Raw genomic sequence first — 2920 nt, 5'->3', positions numbered from 1 at the left:
TACACCAGTGTGGGCTTAACTTTTAGGGGAGTACAAAGGGACAGTAATGCTCGAGTTTGGTTTTGGAGGAGAAAGAAGGTATTGAAAGCAGAAAGCAAGGCAAGTGCAAAGCCATATAGCTGAGAAGCTGACACCTTGAGGATGGAGAGAGTAACTTGGGATAGGAAATCAGAGTAGGCGGATGGGGGATTGAGGCTGCAGAGAGAGCAGAGATAGATGGTGAAGGGCTGTTACACACCTAGGAGCTTGGAATGTGATGAATAAACAATAAGGAACAAACGGTAAAAACCCCTGAGGCCTAGAAATGCCACAATCCTATTTGCATTTTAATAGATCACTGACAAAGCAGTGAGAATGATTATAAAGGGAAAGAACAACAGTGGAGGACTACTTAGAAGGCTCCAGCAATAACTCGGCACAAGCAACATGAACTCTTTTTTTTTTCTCGAGACAGAGTCTCACTATGTTGCCCTCAGTAGAGTGCTGTGGCGTACAGCTCTTCAAACTCTTGGGCTTAAGCGATTCTCTTACCTCAGCTTCCCAAGTAGCTGGGACTACAGGCGCCTGCCACAACCTCTGGCTATTTTTTGTTGCAGTTTGACCGGGGCCAGGTTTGAACCCGCCACCCTTGGTATATGGGGCCGGCGCCTTACCCAGTGAGCTACAGGCGCCATCCGACTTCTTTGTTTTTATTTTATTCTTTTTTAGAGATGGGATGTTTCTGTGTTACCCAGGCTGACATAGAATGGCTATTTACAAGCTCCTAACCTCGAGCAATCCTCCTGCCTCAGCCTCCCCAATAGCTGGAATTAAAAGATGACTTTTTCTTTTTTCTTTTCGTGTGTATGTATGTGTGTGTGTGTGTCTTCCAGTGGAGACCAGAAAACCTGCTAGACAAATTCTAAAAGAGCTATAACACTAAAAATATGATGACCATCTTCTTGACATGGTTAATAAGATTTTTTAGTATTCTTGGCATGGCTAACAGGATTTTTTTTTTTTAGGGACAGAGTCTCACTCTGTCACCCTGCGTAGAGTGCTCTGGCATCATAGCTCACAGCAACCTCAAACTCTTGGGCTCAGGTGATCCTTTTGTGTCAGCCTCCCGAGTAACTGGGACTACAGGCACCCCAACCCCCAACACTAGGCTAGTTTTTCTGTTTAGTTGTCACAGAGTCTTGCTTTTGCTCAGGCTGGTCTCAAACTCCTGACCTCAAGCAGTCCACCTGTCTTGGCCTCCCAGAGAGCTAGGATTACAGGCACGAGCCACCACTCCTAGCCCATAAGCAGTGCCTTAAACATGTAGTGGTAGATCTGTTTTGACGTCTCTTTCCTCCCTTCTTAGACTATACACAAGTAATATGAAAGCATGTCATAGGTATAGGTGGGGAAGATATGGCTGGAACCTCCTTTACCTGAAACCAAGCGGCACTTAGGTAAGAAACCTCTTCTCATGGATACGTAAAACAAATGCCTCTCTTCTTGGCCCTCATTGCTAAAAGAATGTAGCTATGGGAACTATTATAACCATCTGGCCCAGTCTCCTGCCAGACCTACCTTAAAGCCAGTTTGTGCCAACTATAAGAACCTTTCAGTGAAGGAGATTCCACAGGACCTGAGTAAAACTGTTTGAAATGATTAATAGCCCATACTTAATACACTCTCTTTAATTTGCTGAAGAGAAAAATCATGGCAAGCAGATGGCATACTCTAAGCAGATTCAGCTAAAGAGGTTTTAATCCAGGGAGGCGCCTGTGGCTCAAAGGCGTAAGACGCTGGCCCCATATGCTGGAGGTGGTGGGTTCAAACCCAGCCCCGGCTAAAAACTGCAAAAAAAAAAAAAGAGGTTTTAATCCATTTGTAGCTCTATTTTTTTTTTTTTTTTTTTTTTACAGTTTCTAGCCGGGGCTGAGTTTGAACCCGCCGCCTCTGGCATGTGGGGCCGGCGCCCTACTCCTTTGAGCCACAGGCGTTGCCCTGCAGCTCTATTCTTAAGTCTGTGTCACGGACTGGTCACTCTTACACCCTTGTTCTTCCCACTGATGAAGAAGAGCAGAGCCCAGTCCTCTTGACTGTGTATTAACTGGGTGTTTCTCGTGTCTCCAAACAGACTGGGAGATTTTGGGTTGCAGAGGCAAGTGACTCAGCTCAGCTACTAACTTGTTGGGTGATCCTTTAAAATCTAGGCTGCTGGGTGATAGGGGAAGGAAAATTCTGTAGGTTCAGCCAAATCTCTTATGACAGCCTTTCAAATTAGGTGGAGAAATATCAGTTGGGTAAGAATGGAGATCATCCACCACACCCAAATGTTCTGATTGATTGGCTCCATGGGAACCCAAAAGGAAGACTCTATTCAGGCTCTTAGTCAAAATTTTGACTTGGCTGAATACTATGACAATCCGATTGATGACTCTGCAACTGACATAAAACCACAGGAGACAGGGAATAGAGAGGATGTCAGAACCAGAATCCAAAGAGAGTTCAACAGGCTGGAGCAATGGGGAGAATTCCAGTAAGATAAAAGTTAACAGCAAATAAAAGGCAAGCACAGTACATAGACCCAAGATGGGCTTTTCATAGCACACATGTAAAGGACTTAAAGCTAGGTTGATATGCTGAGGTGATAATAGGCTGTATTTACAGAAGCATAATAATGTCAAGAGTAGGGAGGTGATTGATCTAATTTGCTTTATACTAGTCTGGCCACATCTGAAAATTTGTTTCCTTTGCTAGGCACTTTATTAAGAGAGCAAACATATGGCTGGACATGGCTCATGCCTATAATCTCAGCACTTTGGGAGACTAAGGCAGGAGGTTCCCTTGGGCCAGTAATTCACGATCACTTTGGGCAACATAGTGAGACACTGTCTGCCTCTAAAAAAATAAAAAAGAAAGAAAAAAGAAGGCAGCGCCTGTGGCT

At 44.5% G+C, this 2920-nt stretch overlaps 1 non-coding gene across 1 annotated transcript; it reads right to left on the bottom strand.

The window, feature by feature from the left end:
- Positions 1-859: 859 nt before the first annotated feature.
- Positions 860-921, bottom strand: LOC128568256 (U7 small nuclear RNA). The gene has a single exon (XR_008375074.1). It is a non-coding gene; the product is annotated as a U7 small nuclear RNA (small nuclear RNA).
- Between the last annotated feature and the right edge of the window lie 1999 nt (positions 922-2920).

This window comes from Nycticebus coucang, chromosome 16 (genome assembly GCF_027406575.1).
Source record: "Nycticebus coucang isolate mNycCou1 chromosome 16, mNycCou1.pri, whole genome shotgun sequence".
Lineage (NCBI taxonomy): Eukaryota > Metazoa > Chordata > Mammalia > Primates > Lorisidae > Nycticebus > Nycticebus coucang.
The sequence above is the reverse complement of the archived record's forward strand: the minus strand, read 5'-3'. Positions and strand labels throughout refer to the sequence as shown.